This window comes from Agelaius phoeniceus, chromosome 1, assembly GCF_051311805.1.
Source record: "Agelaius phoeniceus isolate bAgePho1 chromosome 1, bAgePho1.hap1, whole genome shotgun sequence".
NCBI classification, from domain to species: Eukaryota; Metazoa; Chordata; class Aves; order Passeriformes; family Icteridae; genus Agelaius; species Agelaius phoeniceus.
Window position 1 is genome coordinate 153,683,505 of NC_135265.1, and position 23,144 is coordinate 153,706,648.

Here is a 23,144-nt window from a genome sequence, read left to right on the forward strand (position 1 = left end):
CCGTCTTTCTTGCAGGATCCCTTCGGGTCCTGGAAGGCCACAGTTAGGTGACCCCAAACCTTCTCTTTTCCAGGCTGAACATCCCCAGTTCTCTCAGCCAGGTCCTTCCTGTGCAGGGAATCCCAGAGCTGGATGCAAAATTCCAGGTAGAACCTCACCAGAGAAGGTTGGAGGAGCAGATCCACCTCATCATCAACTGAATTAAGCAAAAATTGGTTGGAAAAAGCTGAGGATTTTGGGTGAGTGACAAAAACCAGGGAGATTTGTGTAGATCCCTGGAAGTGTTCAAGGCCAGGCTGGATGGGAATTGGAGCATCCTGGTCCTGTGGAAGGTGTCCCTGTCCTTGGTTGAAACCAGACAATCTTTAAGATCCATTCCAACGCAAATTACTGCAGGAGTTTATGAACATGGACACAGATAAAAGAGTCTGTTCTTAACTGGCATTAAGGTGATGGCTGAAATCCTCACACATTTTTCCAGACAGACTTTTTTTTATGCATCCCAAGCCTTTTTTAGAATCATGGAATGCTTTAGGCTGGAAGGGACCTCAAAGACTATTTCATTCCAAGCCTCCTGCCACGAAGGAGGTCACGTAGTCAGGACCCTCAGAGCTGTATCCACCTTCCTTTTCTTCTCCTTCCTGCCTTTCTCCAGTCCCTGCTCCATACCTGGATTTCTGGGGGATTTCTTCTCACTTTCCACTTTTAAACCCTTCACCACAGGCCAGAGGCCCATTCCTAGGTCAAGCAGGTTTTGGACCTCCAAGGATTTTTGGAGAGCAAGGGCTCCAAGCAGCTCAAACAGTATGTTGGGAGATTGGGGATTTAAGAATGTTAGGAATCAAATGGCAGCTGAGCTGAGCTCTGGAAAAGCCTGGATAAGAGCAATATCCACAAAAAGCACAGGGGATTTAAGGACTTTCAGTGATCTGGGCTCTTGTGTTTTCCCAGCAGACAGGAGATTCAATACAACACTTTATTTTTTCATGGGAATGTCACAAAACGTATGGGAAAGAAAGGAATTTAAGCGGATAAAGAGTTCTGGGATGCAGCAAAGATGTAGGAAAACCCAGCTCCCTGGCAGCATGGATGCTGCTCCTGGCTCCGAGGATCCTTCCAGCTCGGACCTCACTCCACAAGGAATCTTTGGGAATGACAAGGACTTGATTCCCGGGCTCTGCTGCTGCGCCAGCTGCTCCCTTTTCCATGGAGCTGATGGAGGCCGGGAAGGAGAAAGGCCCCCCAGTGCCAAGCACGGAGCACTCCCCACTGCATCCCTGCATCCCTGCCCTGCTGCCTCCTGCCTCCCTCCTCTCCCAGCCCTGGCAGAGGCTCCTTCCCTCTCCACGCCTCATCCATCAAGCCCGATTTGCTGGTTGCCCACCCCACATTCCCGGGCCCATCAGTGTCCGGGGAAAACGATGATAAATAAACTGGCACTGGAGGGATTCTCTCCTGCTGCTTGATTTATCTTTTATTTGTGTTGCAATCTCAGCCCCTTCTTCTCTCCCCCTGAACCCTCCGTCCTTAACTCTTCCCCCTCAGCCTCAGGCTGTTTTCCTACCTGTAGCTCCCAGAGCCAGCATGTGGATTTTTCCAGGCTTTTTTTAATCCTGGCTGGATTAGGCTCCTGAAGAAAATCAGATGTGCCCCCAAAGCCCTGGTGCAAGGTTAAAGAGGGGACATTGCAGGACCTGGGACCAGTTTTATGCCCAACCCTCCTGGCCCCAAAGTGTCTTTCCAAGTGCAGAGCAGCCTCTGATGAAGTTTTTTTGCGGAATTTTGGTATGGAAAGAGCAAAAAAAAATCCACGTGCCACACAGAAATTGCACTGTGTCAGGCGGATCAGTTCCTGCCTGGATCCACATCCAGGGGAGGGTTTCCCTAATTCACACCTGGACTGATGAATTCTGACACCTTGGACCTCTCACCCTTGATGGCTTGAGAAGATTCCATGGAAATTTTCCCTGCTACTTCTTCATTCCCTCTTTATAGGATAATGGAATCATAAAAAGATTGGAATTGGAAGGGACCTTTGACCAGTTGCCTCCACTATCCCAGGCTCCTCCAAGCCCTATCCAACCAGGATTTGGACACTTCCAGGGATGGGGCAGCCACAGCTTCTGTGGGAATTCCATTCCAGGGCGTCACCACCCTCACATGGAATAATTCCTTCCCAAAATCCCATCTAACCCCACCCTCTGCAAATGGGGTTTTCGAACAGTCCCAGGGATGGTGATTTCACCACTTCCAATGTTTGACCGCTTTTCCAGTGAGGAAATCTTTCCCAATATCCAATCTGAACCTCCCCTGGTGCAGCTTGAGGCCATTTCTCCTTGGCCCAACTCTTTTTTCCTGGGAAAAGAGGAGTGTCAGGAGCCATGAATTACTTTGTTACCTGTGCAGAGCAGTTACAGTGAGACTTCAGCTCCTCTGCCACCACAGCAGGGATCAGAAACCATCCAGGAAAATCCTATGGATATTCCAGCCCTATGGAAGCTGGCTCAGACCAGAATTGCCCTGTCCTGTGAATGTGTTTGGAAGCACTGGAATGTGGGACTGGAATGACACCTTTAGGGCTCCTCTTTTCCACCATCATCAACTGGGCCAAGGCTGGATCCTTCTCTCTCCAGGTGTGGACACCGAGGACCTGAGGTCTGAGGCAGCAAAACCAGAGTGGAGGGAACTTATTCCCCAAAAAATAATTATTTTTAAAATTTATTCTTAATTCTTTTTTTAAGGAAATCCATACAGTCATGGAAATTCACCACAGGATCCACCTGCAGCCTGCTGAAGTCAACTGGAGATTCTCAAGATTGAAAGTTTTACATTAGGCCATGGAGAAATCCCACCTGTGCTCTCCAAACCCCACCCCTGCCCCTGCCTGGTCTAGGGAAAAATCGTATTTTCTGGATTCATCTGAATTTCCAGTCTTGGTGATCTCCAGATTCACTGAATTCTTCTGGACATGCCCAGGAACACTTCAGCCTTAATTAGCCTGCACTGATTAAGTCCAAGCTTTGCTGTCACCTCTGTCACCATTCCTGGAAGTGTCCAAGGTCAGGTTGCACGGGGCTTGGAGCAACCTGGGATAGTGGGAGGCGTCCCTGGTGGAATGAGATCATCCTCAAGGTCCCTCCCAACCAAAACCATTCCATGATTCCATGATTTACATTTTCTCATCAAAGCAGGGCCACTTTACCCCAAATATTTAAAAATTCCTTGGCCAATATCCCACATTTTTTTGTCCAGTATTCAGGAAACCTTGTTCAGGACACTCCACAGGGCATCCAGCTGCCAAATTCTGGGCTGGAGCCACGACTGTTGGGAGCCAGGCTTTGGAATGTTACCTGTGACATGGAATCACATCCTGCTCCAAGCTTCATTTTTCACAGCTTATCTGGGCTAGAGAGGGATTTAAAATATTCCTCATAATCACCCCCCCCCCCACCATCACCACCTTGCTCATGGAAAGCTCCAGGAAAACCTTGGCTGTTATTAAGATATTTCTTCCTAAGGAAGGCACTTCCATAACACCCAAAGCGATAAAAATCTGTGGAATGTTAAATCAAACATTCCCCTCCTTTATTTGCCTCTTGATTGCTGGTTATTACATCATCTCCATCCTTCCCTTTTTTTTTTTTAAAGTGCCATAAAATTAAGTCTGGCTCTGGCAGTCTAGGAGTTTATGATTAATCAATTACTTAATCAATTACTTAGAGGAGTTATCTATTAAAAATCCAAATGTGACGCTCGTTGCACTTTCAATAAAGCCTCATCCAGCCAGAGATTCCTGAGCTAATCCTTTCCTCCTTATTCCCAGTAATTGTGTTCAGAGGATCACAGGAGTCATTAAATAAACAGGGTGTGTTAAAAGTGTGCGCAGCTTAATGAGGAAAATTACTTAATTAATGATAGATGGGGCTGGAACAGATTAATTGAGGAGCACTTTCCACCAACTTTCTTCAGCCTGATCTATTTCTTGCTTGGAAAATCAAGGCCGGGGTTGGATGGGGCTTAGAGCAGCCTGGAAAGGGGTGTAAAAAGATGATTTTTAATCCTTTCAATCCAGGCCATTCCATGATTCCAGGATGATCTGTGGCTCTGCAGAAGTGGTTTGGATCATGAACAGCAGAGGATGAGGAGAGAACAGGGCTCTGGGGTCTGCTCTAGGAGCACAGGAGCTCACAGAACCTCGTTTTAGGGGATGAGTGGGTGGTTGCGCTCACCTTGCCAGAAAATAGATCCCTCTTCCACATAACCGTGTCCAGGAGGGGATTCCAACTGTTCCCACGGCCTGTGGAGTCATCACCTCCAGGATCCCAAGGAGAGCTCGTGATTGGAGTTGGCTGGATGTCATCACATCCCAGCCCCTGTTGTCAGCAGCACAGCAAGGAGCAGACAGGGCCCGGTGCCTTAATTAGCAAAGACAGCCCCGAATTAACGAGAGGGGTTGGAATCCCCCCCTCCCGCTGCCAGACATTCCCCCTTTTCCCACATTTTGACAGCACAGCAGGTGGGAAGGGCCGGGGCCTCTCCCAGGCTCCACATTCCCACTCCCAGTTCACGCAGAGGAGTTGTCACTTCAGCAGAGCTCATTTAGAGGCACCGAGCAATTAAAGATCCCACGGAATTCCTGTCCCCCTCGGAGCCTGACATCTCGGGAGAGACAGGGACCGCTGATTCCCTGTCCCCCTCAGAGCCTGACGGCTCGGGAGCGACAGGGACCGCACTGCAGCTCTGTCCCCAGCTTGTCCCTGTCTTGGCCCACGCAGGCAGAGCTCAGTGGGGCTCATTTGTTTGCATTTGCCTGGTGCCTTGACATGATGAAGTTAAAAGTTTTAATATTCCAGCTCCATGAATTTTTAATGCCTGGCTCCTGCTCCCGTGTCATTATTTGCCTGCGCTTCAGCACTTTCCGAGCGCGTTTGTTTGGATAATGTTCCCTTAAAGGGAAAAGGGAGTGGGGGGGAGCCTGTACCTCTCTCCCCATAGTGACCATTAAATTCCACACCTGGTGTTCCACAGGTGCTGGCGATGCAAATTCCCCTCAGCCACCCAACTTGGAGCAAAAGGGACGGGAGAAATCCGGCCTGGAGGTTGGAAATGAGATTCCGAAGAGATTTGGGGTGGAGAGAATGTTTCTGCTCTTCCCAGCTTTTCCTCAGCATTCCTCACACTCCTCCTGCCCTATGGTTGGGAAACAGAGGATGAGAATGACAAGGAGGAAGAAAGGGAGGGAAAAGAGGGGTGTGTAGGATTTTAGGGTGAGTGGAAAATGGGACAGCACTGGAAGAAGATGGCACAGGCCTAAGTACTGTACCAGGGTCTCTTCATGCACTGACAGAGCTTGAGAAGTGGGAAAAATGGGATAGACAGGATAGATCAGGTGGAGAAATTAATGGATCAATGCTGCATCAGGCAGGAGAGGAATGGGGTGGGTCCAGGAATCATAAAATTTGTGTTGAAAAGGCCCTTCAAGATCATGGAATTCCAACCCTCTGCCCCCATGGGCAGGAACATCCACTATCCCAGGTTGCTCCAAGCCCTATCCAACCTGGCCTTGGACACTTCCAGGGATGGGGCAGCCACAGCTTCTCTGGGAAACCTGTGCCAGGGCCTTACCACTCTCACGGGGAAGAATTTTTTCCCAATATCCTATCTAAACTTTAAGATGGACTTTAATGTCCCAACCAACTCAAGCCATTCCATGGTAAGAATTAAACCTCACTTTTCCCTTTAACATTTGACCCCCACTCCTTAATCTTCCCACCAGCCAGTGGTGGTCACACAAGCCTCCTACTCATTTATCCTTTCAAAATCCCTGAGGAAACTGTTGATAAGGGACCACAGAATCATCAAGGTTTGAAAAGAACGATGAGAATCATCAAGTCCAAGGTTCACCTCCACTCCCTAAACTTCCATCTGGCAGCTCTGAGCAAAGCTGAGGTAAGAATGAATGGATCTGAAAGAGATCTGGACAATGGATTTTTGAGGGAAAAGCAGCTCCCACTTTAATCCCAACTTTAATTCATCTTCAATTCATCTTTCCAGCACAGTGGCTGAGAAAAGAGTCAAGTCTAAAGTGCTGAAAACAGACCTGAGGCTCTTCCACATGGATTTTCAGAGCCTCTCTCTGCATCTGGAGAGTCCAAAATTCCTGGGATTCATTTCGGGGATGAATGGGATCAATCCCATGGTGTGCTTGAAACAGGAGCAGGGAACTCACTGAGTGAATTTCCTCTTCAATTCCAGGCTTGGAAAAGACCAAGTTGCCTTTCCTAATCCTGGGATTTCATCACCAATCAAACTTTAAATGTTTTTAATGGATTTTAGTGAGCTGAAGGTGAGATTTTAGAAGGGCTCCAGGTTTTTTGAAAGCAATTCATGGTTGGACAATACTGATCCCCACAATTCTTGTGGGAACAAGTGGAATCCAAAGTTCGTGGGATAATTGCCCCCCTTACCCCCAAAAAATGGGGTGTGCACAAGATAAATGATACACTTGAGGACATACCAGAGAATCACAAAATCAGGGAATTATGGAACGGTTTGGGTGGGAAGGAACCTTAAAGATCATTCAATTCCAGCCCCTTTCCACAGGCAGGGATGCCTTCCACTAGACCAGGTTGCTCCAAGCCCTGCCCAACCTGGCCTTGGACACTTGTGGGGATGGGGAAGCCACAGCTTCTCTGGGAATTCCATTCCAGGGCCTCACCTCCCTCCTAGGGAGGAATTTCTTCTCAACATCCCATCTAAACTTGCCCTCTGTCAGTTTAAAATTAGTCCCCCTTTTCCTGTCACTCCATGCCCTTATCCAAAGTCCTTCCCACGTTTCTTGTTGGCACTCTCAGTCACTGGACGGCCACCAATAGATCACCTCAAAGATTTCCCTTCTCCGGGATGAACAATCCCAATTTTCTCAGCGTTTCCCTTTTTCCTCTCTTTTCCAGAGTTCTCAAGCCAACCATTCCTCTATATTTCCACCCAGCTCATCCCAGCAAAGAGCTGGGTGTCCTTTAGGAGAGCTCCAGGCTTGGAAAACAGCTCAGAAACCCCAGCTGGCTTCATTTCCCTGCGACCTGAGCCTGAGGGAGCCGCTGTCGCTTCCTGGTCCTTTAAAAGCTGGAGACAGCTCCAAATCGGGATGCCCTTGGCTCTTGTGTGTGTCAGCAGTTCCTTGCCGCCACCAGCCCGGTCCCACACGGGCTCTGGTCACACTGGCGGCAAACTGGGAATTGCATTTCATCCCTCTCCCTCCTTTATCATAGGGAGATAAGGAGAGCACAGGCTCCATTAGGGAGCATTCTTAAGTTACCCCTGTCTCGGCTCTGGATGTGTAATCCAAGGAAAAGCAGGTGCTGGAGAGGAGCACGACCAGGTGGCTTCTCTTTAAAGCCCAGGGATGAGCTAAGGATAGAGGAGGGAAAATAAGGAGGGGAGTTTTACCTCCCAGAGGGAATTAGCACCTTCTGAGTGCTGTTAAAGGATCCTCAATCCATGGGCCTGTCAGGAACAACCTTAGCTCTGATCCCTTTCCCAGGGATGGGCATTAGCTTCCACTCCTGTTCTTACCAACTCCTAATCCTGCAGGGAAGCAGGGAGGATGCATTAAAGAGAGGTTTGAGCCAGGTGATCCAGGTAAAAGATTTCCTTTTACCAGGTAAAAGATTTCCTTTCCTGGATTTCCTTTCCTCCAGCAAAGGAAATCCAGGATTTCCTTTGCTGGAGGAAATCTCTTCTCCTTGGATGTTTGGGTTTGCCTTTCTTAATTTTCAGGAATACAAGCACCCATGTCCAACAGAGTGGTCTGGATTCCCAGGATAGTCAGTGGAATATGGTCAGGGCCCCTCTGATCCAAGGAGGAACCTTGGGATGAGACTGTCACACCCCAATGCCCACTGAGAACTCAAACCAAGGAGTTTAACTCATGGATTAACCCATTAATCCATGTTAGTGGATTGCTGAGCACCCAAAATTAGGGAAGTGTAACTCCACAACTCAGAAAGAAGGGAAGGTGGTCTCAGATGAGACCCGGCAAGCTCCTAGAGGCAGCTCCCTGCTTTACCAAGAATTTGGAATACAAAGCCTGGCATTTATGGATGACTAGGAGAGTGAAGAATTCTCCCGCAGGACATTCCCCATATTAGGCATCTTTTCCCAAGTCTGTTTCTTGGCCTGCTTGCATCCATAGAACCTCATCCCAGAGCTCCGTCAGGTGTAAAAAGCTGCTGGGAATCTTTCATCTGGGAATTTGATTTCTCCACTCTTTACCTTCACAATTCCCACTTTATTGAAGCTATCAAATCCCCCCATAAATACCCTGGGAATGGTCCAGAAGCCCTTCTTCAATAGACAGCGAGCAGCCTGAGACATCTCCATGAAGACATTTCCCACAAAGCCGCTGTTTCCGCAGCATTTCCACCCTTCGGATACTTCGGGAGCTGTCACATCATGTCTGGATCTCGGCTGTCCTGATTCAGCTCTTTCCCTCCTGCCCTTGGAAATCAATCCCTGCAGCCTTCAGTCATTTGTTCTGAGATGAACTCGCTGCCGTCTGACAAAATCTGTCTGGGAAGGAAAAGGCCAGGAACGAGCACAACTTTCCATGTGCATTAACGTTGGAGCTGCGTTGTCCCTCCGGGATTTTGGGTCTTTTCGCTGTTCATTATTTCCAGTAGGCTGTGGGAGGTGGCTCTGCCTTGAAGTGGGAGCTGAGATTGGCAAAAAAAAAAAAAAAAAAAGGCAAACAGGGGCTTTTCCCAGATTTTCAGTCTGTTGTTACACAATAAATGTGCCTGGATTGTACAGGCAATCCCAGCTGCACTTTTGAAACCCCTTCCCAAAATGTCCACGGCATAGGTTTGGAATTCCATATCTTAAAGTTTCCTTCCAAACCAAGCCATTCCAAAATTCTACATACTCTGTGGTGGTAATGGCTGGTGCTTGGTCACAATTCCTCATTCCTGGGAAGCATTTGAGAAAGGGCTGATTATCCTGGGTTTTTAGGATGATGTGTAGGCTATGATGGATGCGTGTGGATCTGAATTTGGTTTTATCAGGGAGACCCCATCAAAGACCTTACAGAATTCCAGATAAAGGAATAAATGTGGGCCATTCCCTTGTTCCTTGCGGTCACTCCACCATAAAAATCTGCTCGATTGGTTAATCAGATTTTCCCTTTTTCCAGTCACAAGGAATTTTACCTCCCTCCTTTGACTCTTCCAATGTCACGGAGCATATCCTGACAGCAACATCAGCCAGTTCCTTCAGGATTCTGGGATGCATCCCATCAGGTCCCACAGACTTATGAACATCCAGGTTCCTCAGGGGTTTTGGAACCTGCTGTTCTTCAATGGTGGGAAGGATTTTGCTCTTCTTGTCCCCACATCATTCTCCATCCCCAGGAGAGGTGTGGGAAGAGAGGTCTCCATAAAAACTGGGGCAAAAATGTTGATTATTTCATCTGTCATCCATTGTTATCAGTCTTCCAGTCTTGTTTTTCAGGGGGAAAGGGATCCTTTGACCTTTTCCTGGCTTGTAGAAATCCTTCAAATTATTCCCCGCTTCCCTTGCCATATTCAGCTCCAGCTGCACCTCAGCATTCCTGACCCTATCCCAACAAAAACCAGGCAACTTCCCAATATTTCTTCCATCCCCAGGTTGAATCTGAGTCTGTGGCTGATGTTGACCCTGCTCTGCTGACTCCACATGCACCAGAAGGGTGTTAACGCCCAAAAAATCTGGGAATTAAGGGCAAAACTCCTATCTCCGTTAGCAAAGCTGCTTTCCCTGGGAGCCATATCCCCCTCTCCTCCCGGAGACGTGGGAAGGGACAATGAATTCATCAATCTGTCATTTAAGATTGTTCGCTTGACAGCTCCAAAATGCATCTTCAAAAAAAGCCCCGAACATTAAGGGCTTGAATAATTTAAGTTCCTCTTAAATACAAATCCTCGGAGTGGTTTAAACATTGGGAAGGAGTTCAACGTGGACAGCGATTTAAAGGGAAGATGGATGAGCTCAATTTGGCTGCGCACTGCAGACCTGGAAGGCCGAGGACCTGACATCACTTTGCACTGAGAATCTCCAGGGATGTCCGGATGAAACAGGGATTAAGTGGAGTGGGATGCAAGGATATTGACAGGGATAAGTCCAGACTGGGTAAGCAGAGACTAAGAGGTGTTAGGATTAGTTTTGGTTGCTGCTTCACCTGAAATCTGACAAATCTCAGCTTTCTCTGCTGGGAAAAATGACTTTGTGGTTTTCTAAACCCGAGTGGCTTCAGTGGTTCAGAAACATCTCAGGGATAATTTGTTAAAATTAGAGAATGATTTAAGTTAGGGAAAAACATTTAGATCATTGAGTACAATTGTCACCCCAGCACTGCCAAGGCCACAAACCATGTCCCCAAGTGCCACATCCACAAGGATGTTAAATCTCTTCAGGGATGGGGACGCCACCCCTGCCCCAGGCTGGACAATTCTTTCAGTGAAGGAATTTTTCCTGATATCCAGCTAAACCTCCCCTGGTGCCACTTGAGGCAGTTTCCCCATCCTGCCCCTTGTTCCCAGGAAGCAGAGCCTGACCCCCATCTGGCTCTTGTCATAAATTTGGGGAGAGTGAGGAGGTTCCCTCTGAGCCTCCTTTTCTCCAGGACGAGGCCCTTTCCCAGCTCAGCCCAGCCTGGTGCTCCGGATCCCTCAGCTGGGACAAGACATTCCATGCAAATTCCAGTTTTCTCTCCATTAACTCTAAGAAAAACAAACTCTTGAATTTGTCCTTTGTCACCAAATCTTTTTATCAACACTCAAAAATGTGGTCACGCCTGTAATGAAATTCCAAAGGGAAAGAGCAGATTTCTCTATGGCAACAGGAGAAGATTTTCCAGCACACAGGCAGAGGTTTGGGATCATGAAGTGGTGAAGATGAAGAAATCAAACCTGTGGTTCTCCCACTACACATGCTTTAAAAAAAAATAAATAAAAATGTGCAAGTCATTTCTGTAGAACAAAAAACACTTGGAAATGCTCACATTGAAAATCCATGTTGGAATCAACTAAAACACAGGATGCATTTGTATGTGTAGGGAATTTGGGGTTGGGAACAAAGGATTTCAAGAGATTTCAATCATTTCCAAGGGATTTCGTGGCCACCTGAGGCCAGGAAACCCTGCAGATCCCAGCATCCCCACCCCACATATCCCAAATGATATCAAGAGACCTAAAACACCTTTTTTTCCCATTCCTACCTGGATTAAGACTGAAAAACTGATCAGTTTGGAGCCAAATTGCAAATTAGGATCTCCATCCCAGCTGACTGAAAGCCATCAAGGATCCCCCAAAAGCTTTGTGGAGGTGAAGAGCCCCAACACAGAACTGACATCATGAGCTGCCACCTTCCCTGAATTTTATCCCCGAGGATTACACCTGATCCTGCCCTGCACGTTCCAGAGTCATCCCCAGCTAACAGGAGGCTGCTCCATCACTGACTGGAAATTAAATTATCAACAAATCCAATTCCTTTCCCCCCATTCCCAGCAGTTTCATTACTCTCCATAATCAGACACCAACTCCCATTCATCCCGATCTCGCCTCCCATATTTCTCCATCAAAACTGCAGGTGAAGCCACGTCCCTGGGAATTAATTTTGGTAAGACAATGTTTGGATGAACCATTCCTATATTGACTTCTGTTTGCTGGGTCAGTTTGGAAATTTATGCTCCCATGGGATGCTCACATTGACCTCGGTTTCATCTCAGGTCAATATTCCCTTCCCATGTCAATAAATCTCCAAACTGACTGGAGCAGAAGTCAATAAAATCTGCATATTCGGATATTATCTGAAGGTTGGGAATGCACAATTTTGTGTCGGAGAGGTAAGGAAGCACCAGAGACACCCAGAATTATTGGATGAGGGATTAAAATGGAATTCTTGCTCAATATTCCTCCTTACATCCATCTCTGGAGTCTGAGCTGCCAACAGCAGTGAAAATCGTTGGTGATGTTATTTATTTGGATCTAAACATGGGAATATTCCAGCATGGAGAGACACCCTGGGAGCAAAGGGGAAATGAGGGACTGTAGGTTCCAGCCCTGAAAAAAATTCCAGGTGGGAAAGGTCAAAGCAACAGCAAAAAACATGGAGTATAAGGACAAAAATAATCAGGGAAGTCTCAAAATATCCCATCAAAGGGAAAATTGATGCTGGGATGAAAAGGATATGAAGAGGCCACTTTGGAGGAGCTCATGGGAGGTTTAATCCAAGTCTGGGAAAGCATCAATCCGTCTGCAGGGAAAACTGCTCTGTGAGCAATAACATCCTGCTCGTGGGTCCATCAGAGATGGGAACTTCTGGCTGTGATTGAGAGATGGAGACAGACAGAGCTCAGACAGACAAAACCAGGAGCTGATGCAGCAAATGGATCCCAAACAAAGCAGGAAAACTCTGTCCAGAGGCTCCAGGACCAGGATGCCTTTGTGGAAAGAGTCACTTATTGACAGACAGTTCCACAATTTCTGTTTTCTTCTGTGGTGTCTTTCCTTCTGCTGGGGTTTTTGGGAGCCTGGAATATCCATGTGGCCATGGGTGTCCCTCTGCTTTCCAACCTCCTCTTCCCCATCCCTTTCTGTCCAGCCTTTGCTCCATGGAGAACCCCAGATTATTCTGCCCTGCTTTGTGTCTTCACAAATCTTTCAGGAATTTAATTATTTACAGCCCACTTTTCCTGTCAGACCTGATGAAATTCAGAGCTGACAGGTGCTGGGAATGGCCAACAGGGAAATAAATCCAAACAACCAACCAGTTCCTGTCTGTCTCCTACAAACTGTGCTGGCAATGAAACTCCTCCCTCCTTCTGAATATGCCAAGAGCCCTCCTGAGTCTCCACATGAAGATGGATTTTGTCCCAAAAGACCTGGACCCAACTTTAAGGATTGTTCTTCTTCCCAACCTTTCCCTTAAGTCAGTGTTTTGTCTGGAAAGGTGTATCTGGAATGGGATTTCCCTCTGGCATTCCCCAAGCCCTCATGATGGGCAATATTCACACCTGCCTGTTAAAAAGTGATCACAACTGGGTTTTCCCAAGAAATTTGTAGGAAAAAGCTCTTATCCAAGGAAATACTGGCAGTACACAGATAAAAGAATAGGAATATTTGTCATTAAAGAGAAATTCTGAATGATTGTGAATCTTATTCCAAGTCATCCCTTCAAATTATCCAGAGACATTACACCTGATGTGTTGGCTGATTCCGGTGTCTCATGGAAAATATTCCTGGAATAAGGATGAGGTAGAATGAGGAGAGCATAGATCCATTGGCAGAGGGATTAGGGGGATTCATGGAGCATGTCAGGATCAGTGTCACGGTGCTGCAAATCCTGTGTTGGGAATTGTGCCATGCTGGGATAGGCTGTGCAAAGCTGAGGATGGAATTCCCACCAGTGTAGGTAGAGAGGAGGAATCCCACATCCGCTGAAAAGCCAGGAACAGAACTTGGAAAATTCCTGAACAATCCTCTCTGATAAATTCCCCGTGTCCTGAAGGTGCCTGGATGTTTTATCCAGACCTCACAAATCTTCAAGCAATGGAATTCCCTTGGAGCCACACATTTTTCCCTCCAACCAGGAGACTCAGGCTCTGTTTCCCAGGGGCTCTCTGGGCTGGAGCTTGTTCCTGATCCAATCCCTGCCTCCCTCATCCCTGGTGCTGCTCAGCTTTCATCCCAAGGACTTTTTAGGGATGCAGCCATCCCTGGATAAGGAATAAAAGCGGATTTCAAGCAAGTCCTCTTCCAATTCTCTGTCTGAGAAAGCCCAGCTGTTTCCTGTTGTCTCTTCCTTCACAGCTCCAGAGCAGGATTTCGGATCCATCCACCAATCTTCCCTGCTCCAGGGCTTTCCTGACAGATCCAATGATCCACCAGCCCCAGTTAATGGAATTGTAATTGCCAATTAAAATCTGTCCTGTTAATTGCAGCAGCTTGAAGGTTTGAGTGGGGGTAGGTGAGAGCTCCTGACATCTCTCCTGATGGAATGGATGAGCTCCTCCTCCCAAGGAGGTGAATTTGGGAATTCCAGGTGTCTTGTGATATTTGCTGCTGTTAAAATCCAGAATTCCTCTCTGGACTGTACAAGGTACGGAACCAACTGACAACAGGAGAGGAGGATGGAAAGGGGAGAACCTGGGGAAAACAAACAGGAGGAGCCATCCAATATTCCATCAGTCCAGAAGGGGATCTTGATGGATACACTTGGGAAGAGCCCTGCAGATTTACTAATGCAAATAACGGATTGCCCAGCAAGGTTTGATAATTTATTTGTCCAGACTTGTCCTGTCAATCCAAGGGACTTTTCAGCTTCAGGGAAAACACCTGAACAAAGAGAAGAAAATGAAATTTGTTTCCTTAGAGAGTGGAAGCCATCCTTTTTTTTGTTTCAGGAACAAAGTGGTTTTGAACTCTGCAGAATTCCAGACAATTCCCACACTTCCCTTGGAATCCCAATTTCCTGTTTGTATTTTTCCCTGTGCCAAGAAGGTGTTTGGCAGCCCAGTTCCACACGGAATTTCCCCTCTCCCACCATTCCCTGGGTAAAACCAAACCCTTTCTTCAAATCCAAAATATTCCATGGTGAAGGGTCTGGAGAGTGAGTCCTGTGAGGAGCAGCTGAGGGAACTGGGAATGTTTAGCCTGGAAAAAAAGGAAGCTCAGGAGGACCTTCTCTCTCTAAATAATTCCCTGAAAAGAGAGTGGTGCCAGGTAGGGGTCAGGCTCTGCTCCCAAGGAACAAGGGACAGGATGAGAATGGCCTCAAGTTGTGCCAGGGGAGGTTCAGGTTGGACATCAGGAAGAATTTCTCCATGGAAAGGGTGGTCAGGCATTGGAAGGATCTGCCCAGAGAAGCGGTGGAGTCCCCATCCCTGGAAGTGTCCAAGGAATGCCTGGATGGGGCACTCTGTGCTTTGGTGGGGATCAGTCACAGGTTTGACTCGAAGATCTTGGAGGTCTTTTCCCACCTCAGTGGTTCCATGGCTCCATGATTTATGGAGGTATGGATGGCTTGGACACACAGATCCTTATGGAATCAGCTCCCACCATTTTGCCTTCCCTGCTTTCCTCCTTCCCTAGGCTGTAAGGAATGAGGTCTCCTTGGAGGAGGCTGGATGAAGAGTGCAGGTCCATTCCCAGGGGGAAAGGCTTTTCACGTTGACCACTTGGATTCCTTCCAGATCCATTGCTTCTTTCCCATGGGATCATCCTGAGTGCCTCCCCTCCACCCCAGCCAGCCCAGGACCCTGCTGAGTGCACTTATCCTTCTCTGCTGCCAGGAGCCTCCAGGATCTATAGCAGAAGGAAATTAGCTCTTTGGCTGGGATTGGGAGACATCCATCTGCCGGAATGGCTCCGGACAAGCTGGGTCCGAGGGGCCCATTTATCAAGGGAACATCCCCATTTATCAGGGGAGCTGGAGACATGGAATTCTGTCAGGGGACAGGTCACCAGGGAGGGATTTGTCTTCCTTTGCTCGTGGTTTGTGTCTTCTCATCCCATTTTGAACAGGCCCCACAGCAGTGGAATTACTGCATCTCTGCTCTTCTTGGAATGTTCTTCCAAGGAATGGACCCTTTTGCCACTTCCCTAGTTCTATCCTGCTTTTCTCACCCCATCCCAGGAGAAGGGCATCCATATCAAGCCACCAAGGAGGACTGAAGTCCTTCCAAAAGCTGGAATTTTTCTAATTTTTCTTGCCTCAATATTCTTCTCCAACTTTATGCTAGTTGCTTCAATCTCCAGACATCAAGCTGAGCCAGGAAGAGCTTCCCAAAATCCCAGAGTAATTTCACTTGGAAAAGACCTCCAAGGTCATCGAGTCCAGCTAGTGACTGATCCCAGATTTGTCACACAGACAAGACCACTGAGTGCCACCTCCAGGTATTCCTTGGACACTTCCAGGGATGGGGACTCCAACACCTCCCTGGGCAGCTCCTTCCAATGTCCGATCACCCTTTCCACAAAGGAATTCTTCCTGATGTCCAATCTGAATCTCACCTGGAGTAGCTTAAGCCAAGGTCCCCTCATCCTGTCCCTTGTTCCCTGTGAGCAGATCCCAACCCCCACCTGGCTCCACCCTTCTTCCAGAGCTTCTTTATCCAGAGCTTCCCTGGAAAAAATTTGGATACTTCCCTCCTGAATCTGCATCTTCTGATATGAATCCAAATGTATCCCAAAAGGGTTGGAGTTGGAAGGGGCCTTAAAGATCCTCTAACTCCAAACAAAATGCATGAAAAGAAATCCATGGAAGCGGGGTCAGTTCCCTTTCTGAGTCCTTTTTCCTTTGCCTGACCACTCATGGCGCTTTTGTTTGTTTTCCTCTTTCCTTTATGTAATTGGAATATCCCTTCCTGCAACTTTCAGCCATGGAGATCCCAAATGTCATCATGGCCATTCCCTGAGTTTTCCACCATAAAACTGGGGAAGGGGGACGCTTTTACACTTAGAATTCCTGATACAACCTGCCTTTGCTTCCAGCAGTCTTCACGGTCTCTCCGTGCCCTGATTACCAGGATCTGGCACCTTGGGATATTTTTTGGGATAACACCATCCCAAGTTACCAATTAATCCAACAAAGAGTCCTGACAATCCAACCAATGGCCTCCAAATCGATGAATGAGTTGTCCAAATCATGAATCTACCTAAAAAAACCAGGATATTTTCCAAAGAAAATTAATATTGAGCTCATTTTTACTTTATTCCCTGACTTTGAGTCTGGACATTCTGTATTTTAATGTGTTTATTCCAAATTAGGTCAATTAAACAACTGGGTCTGGAACACAAAACTTATAAAAATCATCAGTATTTTAAAAATTTGCCAATAAACACAAAGATTCTCCTGACATCCCAAATCACGAAGCTGCAGTATTGATTCCCAGGAGATGTTGTGGATTCAGTTTTAAGAGGAGGCTGAGCACACCCTTGGAAAAGAGATTTGCTGGATGTTGTTTTACAGAGAGGTGAGAGCAGGCTCAGGAAATTCCCTGTGATAAGAGCAGCTGGAGCCTGGGAGATTCTTAGGAGAGGTTTGTCTTCTCCCTGATTTTTTCATTGAAAGAGCTTCAGGACACTATCGGAACACTTACCGCTCTGGAGAGATTCTACCTGGAATTTTGCATCCAGCTCTGGGTTTCCCAGCACAGGAAGGATGTGGAGCTGCTGGAACAAATCCAGAGGAGACACCAAGGGGATCAGAGGGATGGAGCAGCTCTAGTTGTGAGGAAAGGCTGAGAAAATTTGGAATGTTCAGCCTGGAAAAGAGAAACTTTGGGGTGACCTAATTGTGGCCTTCCCTGAAGGGATCCTGCAAGAAAGATGGACAGAGATTTTGGACAAGGGATGGAGTGACAAGACAAAGGGAAATGGCTTCAGACTTCCAGAGGGAAGGGTTAGATGGGAAATTGGGAATAAATCCTTCCCTCTGAGGTCAGTGAGGCCCTGGCACAGGTTTCCCAGAGAAGCTGTGGCTGCCCCATCCCTGGAAGTGTTCCAGGCCAGGTTGGACAGGGCTTGGAGCAACCTGGGATAGTGGAAGGTGTCCCTGCCCATGGCAGAGGGGTTGGAATGAGATGATCCTGAAAGCCCCTTCCAACCTGAATCATTCCATGATTTTGGGAATCTCTCTCATAAAGCAGTGATGTTGTAAGGACATGGATTAGTGTCAGGATTGGCCACATTGCCTTTGGCCCTTTGACATCATTTCCTTCTCCACTTAAAACTGGTTTTAATGGGAGTTTGAGCCCTTTGGATTTGGGTAGTGGGAATCTGAGTCAGCAAAGCAGAACTGCTTTAATCTCGTTAAATCAAGAAAGCCCCAGCCCAAGGCATCCAAAGGGATTTGTTTCCCTTCTGTGTCAGCTCCAGGCAGGATCTCCTCTGCCTGATTCCCTTTTCCCAAAGTTTTTGGTGTGACTGAATCAACGAGGCCATAGAAAGTGTTTGCTTTTTGGCAATTTGATTTGTTTTAACTCTTTCTACCTCCCCTTCTTTGTTCAAATGGATCTTTGAGCTCTGGAGTTGCTCCACAGGGAAAATTCCCAGGCACCGGAATGCTCAGACCCTGGTGCCGGGGATGGGCCCCAAGTTCACATCATCCCCATCACCTACAACTCCCTGCCTGCATCCAATATGGATCCTGGCTTTCCCTGGTTTTCCTCCTTCCATATCACCATCCCACATCCTTGCCAGCCTCAGTCAAGGAAAGAATCCCATGGGGTGGTTGAAACCAGTGAGGAAAAAATTGTTCCACCTTCCTAGGGATGCTTGGTGACCCTGGTGGGTGGAAAAGGAAAATTCCCACAGACGATTTCAATCCTTGAGCCTCTCCTGGGTGCTTGGGAAGGCAAAGGGAGTGGGGAATATTTGAGAACTGGGTCAGGAACACCACTACAAACAAAAATAAGCCTCCTGCAGGGCTCTGCTGGCTCCAGACAGGGCACAGGGGTGTCCATACGGTGCTGTCCCAATCCCATAAACCCCTCTGGATTGAAGCAGCAGCTGCCTCGCCCTGTGATCTCCCCAGAACATCCCACAGGGATCATCTCAGCCTTAAAGAAAAATAATAAATCCTTCTTCCAGGCATTACATCCCGCAGAATCCCAGACATCCCTCCTGCTCGTCGGCACCGAACTGGAATACCTGCTCCAAAGTCTTTTTTGCCCTCAGCTGATTTTATATCCAAGGAAGAGGGTCAGGCAGGGAGCTAGCACATCCTGCAGCTTCCCGGTTATAGGGGATGCTCCCAGCAGCTTTGGGTGACCTGGATCTGCTGCCTGGTTGTCCCTGTCCCCCCAAAAAAGGGTCCCCAGGTTTGTAGAGAGGTGTCTGGAGGGCACAGGGCTCGTTAGAACACGATAAAAGCTTGGATACAAGCATCCCTGAGGATTCCAGCGATCCTGACCTGCTCCCTCTCTCCGGCTCAGGTCTGTGTCAGCTTTTTCTTTGTTGTTCCTTTAAGCAGCTTTTCCAACAGATGCTACTGAAAAAAAAAAAAAAAAAAAAAAAAAAAAGAAAAAAGAAAAAAAAAAGAAAAAAGAAAAAAAAAGAACAGGCTAAAAAAAACCTTTCCAGGAAAGGTTTGCACGGCCTGTGGGGACTGTCCCAAAGCAGGCTGGACTCTGCTGTGGCATGAGGTCCCAGAGCATCCACAGAGAATTCCCTGTTTCCATATATCCAGCCCTGCCTTGTGTCCCCAGTCCCAGGCAGCTCCTGTCCCGAGATCCCTCCTTTCCTGGGATCCCACAGCCCCACAAGGACAGATTTGCCACCCTATGGATCCTCCACTCCCACACACAGAACACGCGGCGTTCCCCACAAGGAGAACTCATCCCAAATCCGCTCCAAGCGGGAACCAAGCGGGAGAGGATCCCACCCCACATCCCCACCCCACGTCCCTCGAAATTCCACCCTCAAAATTCCCTCTCCGCTCGTCCTCTTCCCGTGCAGCCGCTAGACGGCAGATGAGGCTCGCGGAAAGGCTCTTCCCAAGCCGGGAAGAGCCCATTCCAGTCGATTGGGATCATTTGTCCCAGCTCTCCCGAGTCGATGGAGCTGACACTTGGCAGTCAAAGGCTCTGATTAAGATGCCACAGTTGAGTTAAAGCGCTCATTAAGATTTGATGAGTAATTGATCAGCACATCAACAGGGAAGCAGGGCTGGAAAAGAGGCTGGAAAACACCTGGAAAAAGCTTTCCGGGCTCCATCCTTAAATAAAACTTAGGCTGGAGTTGGGATCTTAAAGGGATGCTGTGGGGTTTGGAGGAGATGGGAGAGCTCAGGAGCCGCTGAGTGCAGTAAACTTGATTTAATAGGGGCGGTGATTTAAAATTCCGGCTCCCTCGGCATTCCAGGGGCACATCCAGAGGGAGAGGGAGCGGGAGAGAGGGGGCTGGGCTGGGGCTGAGCCGGATCCCTTTATTTATAGGGATGGAAAAGTGCTGACATTGATGGATTCGTTCCCGATTTTCCCCCAGCGTAGCTGGGTGTCTCTCACCGGTCCAGGAGGGATATTTGGGAATGGGACGCTGATATCCAGCCTTTTCCCTCTGCCTTTTAAATTATGGAATGTTTCGTGGCTGGGGAGAAAGGAAGGAGAAGTGGCTGGAAATTGGGAATCACTCCCCCGATTCCATCAAAGCCACACTGGTAGAAATAGGGATTCACTGCCAGGAAAACTCTTCCCTTTAAATTCTGCTGTCACAGGAAAGGAATTCGGGAGACAAAATAAGCCTTTAATAAAAATACACAATTCCTGCAGAGAAATCCTGATTTTCTTTTTCCACACATCCCCGTAGTCTGGATAGCAGACATGCACATGAAAACCTGGGATAAATCTCGAGCATCACAGGTAAAAGGAAAATCTGTCCTAAATCTTTGTCTCTTCCTCATTTTTAAGGAAGGGAGGTGGTAAAAATCCTGCTCCACACCCTGCACTGAAATAATAAAATTATCCCTGCCTTAGGAATAAGTCCAGGTTTTTCCTCCTCCAAAAAAGCAAAGTTATGGGGTTTGATATTTCACTGGAACCAGATTTTCCAAGGGATTTTATGATCAACATTTGAAGAATATCTTGATTTTGGGGCTCATTTTATTGAATCCATAGCATCCTTCTCCCATCTGCATTTGGGGACTTTCTGTGACAATCCCGGGAAGAGCCATCGGATTTGTTCTGCCAAGGAGGGAAATAATGCCAGTGCCAATCGATTCTTGGGAATTGAGGCAGGGTCTGGCTCTTATTTTCCATTCCCTCAGCGGGTTTGGCTCCAGAGGACATTGGGATAAGAGCATGGAGAGAGGGACACATCCTGAAGGTGCTCTCTTCCCTCTGCTCCAGCTCTTTAAGGTGCAGAATCCCAGGAGATTTTATTTTCTTATGGAGTTCTGGCCTGGTTTCTGCCTGTGCCTCCCAATTCTCCTTTAGCACAAGCAGAGATAACCTCTGGAAAACTTCTGGAATTTAGATAATATTAGGGAAAAAAAAACCCAAAAAACAACAAAACCAAAAAAAAAAACCCCTGATATCCCCTCTGAAGGAATATGAAATTATTAATTTCTTTTTGCAATGTAGGACGACTCCAAACCCTCTGGAATGTGAAGTCCTTTTACTTCTTGCCAGGAATTTTGGTGTCCAAGATCCCCAGGACAGCGACTATAGGATCCAGCTGAGATCCACAAGAAGCAGGGATGTGTTTCTCCCCAATTAACCCATTCAATGATCATAAATCACATTTCCATGGGATTATTTTATGGCATTATTTTCCTATCCCTAAGTGAACAAGGGAAAAAAAATCCTAAAAAAAATATCCTGTTAAAAGTGGGAAAACCCTCAGAGAAACCTGAAATTATTTTTGGAGCTGTTGTTTAAGTGTGCATCCTATCATTTTGCTGGCAAATGACATTTTCCTCTGCCTGAAAATCCTGATGCCTGGAAATGGGGTTGGAATTCCAACACCAAAAAATAAAGGGAAGAATTTGGGATTTGTCCTCTGAACAAAATCCACCTGGAAAATTCTCATCTGATGTTACACTGCTTTAATTCAGTCAAATCAAAATATTCCATCTCCCAAGCAACAAAACGCAGCAGGAACCTCAACTTCCTAATCCAATAAATTGCCAAATCCAAGGTTTAACTCTGAACACTGGGAAAAACCAGGCAGAGGAGCAGCAGGAAGTTTTCCCCTGGAATTGCAAAATATTTTACTGTGGCACACTTGAAACAACTCATTCCAATATTTTCAATATTTTTAATCCCCAAAAACAAAACCCCCTAAAAAATCCCACAATTAGCCTGATCTTTTTTTTTTTTTTTTTTTTTTTTTTTTTTTTTTTTTTTTGTGGAGGAGGAGATGTTTTCCTATAGAAAATTCCACTCTGCAGAAAGCGTTGACCAGCATTTTGTAGGATTATCCCAAAGGCACAGCTTCCAATAACACAGGGCTGGGGCTAAAATGCATCTTCCCGACTGTAAGATATCCCCAGGTTTTGCTCCAGGGGAGGAAAAGGTACCCGAGGGGGATTTAGGGCATGGAGAGATCAGAGCCAGGCAAAACCTTGGGATCCAGCTGAGGAGCAGCAGCAGAAAAAGCTGCTTAAAATAAAGGAGCAGCTCCCAAATCTGAAATTAAGGAGGGAAATAAATCCATGGGAAGGGGAGGGTGAGAGATTGACCTGGGACAGATCTCCAGGAATATTCTGGGTGAGCCAAAACCACGGATGAGCCTAAACCAAGGATCCCTGCCCTTGCTGTGGGTTCCCAGCTGCAGAGATTCCTGAGAGGTTCCAAACTCAGCCTCAGTTTCCCTGTTGCTCTTTATTCTGTGGATGCAAATGCCAGGGACGCATCTGAGTTTGGGGTTGGAAAAGCAAGAGCAGGGAAGGAAACTGTGCTTGGAAAAGGGAATTTTTGGCTCAGTGAAGAGAGGTCAGAAGATAAAAATAAATAAGAAAAAGGGGATTGGGTCTGGCAGTTCTGGCACGGGATCATCCAATCCACCAGGAAAAAAAAAAGGGGATATTAAGGTAAAAATTGCAGGAAAGCCCTGCAATCCGAGAATTTCCCATCCTGTCTTGCTGACAGTTTTTGCTGCTGGCTGGGAAGCAAACAACAAACAGAAGAAGGAGATTAGGAAAACACAAGGAAAATCCCAAGAATCCAGAAGCTGTGTTTGAAGCCAAAAAGCTGATGGAAGGTAGATTTTGATGGGATATTGGGAAAAGTTCTTCCCTGTCAAGGTAGTGAGGCCCTGGAATGGAATTCCCAGAGGAGCTGTGACTTCCCCATCCCTGGAAGTGTCCAAGGCCAATTTGGAACAACCTGGGATAGTGGGAGCTGTCCCTGCTCCCAACAGGAACGAGATGATCTTTAACCCCCTTCCAACCCAAATCATTCCATGATTTTATTATTCCTGTAGGGGGGGGGGAAAAACCTCATAAAACATTAAACAACCTGACTTCAGCCCGGATTTTTATTCCGTTTTTTTTTTTTTTTAATTTCATCCCAAGGCAGGATGGACCCGGGGAATTTGGCAGAGCTCCCCGGGGCTGCGGCAGGGCCCAGGGCTGGAATTCCACAGCGGGAATTGGAGGTGGAGTGCGGA